This window comes from Alligator sinensis, unplaced genomic scaffold (assembly GCF_000455745.1).
Source record: "Alligator sinensis unplaced genomic scaffold, ASM45574v1 scaffold858_1, whole genome shotgun sequence".
NCBI classification, from domain to species: domain Eukaryota; kingdom Metazoa; phylum Chordata; order Crocodylia; family Alligatoridae; genus Alligator; species Alligator sinensis.
The window spans coordinates 1,964,720-1,965,007 of NW_005842079.1; the positions used below are offsets into that span (position 1 = coordinate 1,964,720).

The window sequence follows — 288 nt, forward strand, 5'->3', positions numbered from 1 at the left end:
CACGGATAAGAGGCTACCTGCCCATCCAGGGCACAGCAGAAAGTCCCCTGCTCTGGTGCCAGGTGCTGTCCTGAGGGACAACCTGCTGGGACGAGGAAGGCCCCAGGTGATGGGCTGCCCACCCGTGGCAGGGCAGCACCCCCGGGGAGGCGCGCCCTGACGTTTAATCACCCACCTTAGGGGTCTGCCTGGGCACTTCCGCAGCGGGTGGGAGAAGCTGAAGGAAACCCCTGGGTGCAGTTCCCTGCCGGCCCGGTGCCGAAAGAGGGGCAGGGGCCCGCAGCCGGG

The 288-nt window shown here is 68.1% G+C and overlaps 1 protein-coding gene across 3 annotated transcripts in view; it reads right to left on the reverse strand.

The window, feature by feature from the left end:
- Positions 1-288, reverse strand: part of MAPKAPK3 (mitogen-activated protein kinase-activated protein kinase 3) — an 83,129-nt gene extending 82,841 nt beyond the window's left edge. For 2 of the 3 annotated variants that reach the window (XR_003094104.1, XM_006023758.2), the window contains exon 1: positions 176-288. The gene's annotated coding sequence lies outside the window, so the exon portion shown is untranslated. The remainder of the gene's footprint in view (positions 1-175) is intronic. The other variant, XM_025204358.1, reaches the window with a different exon arrangement.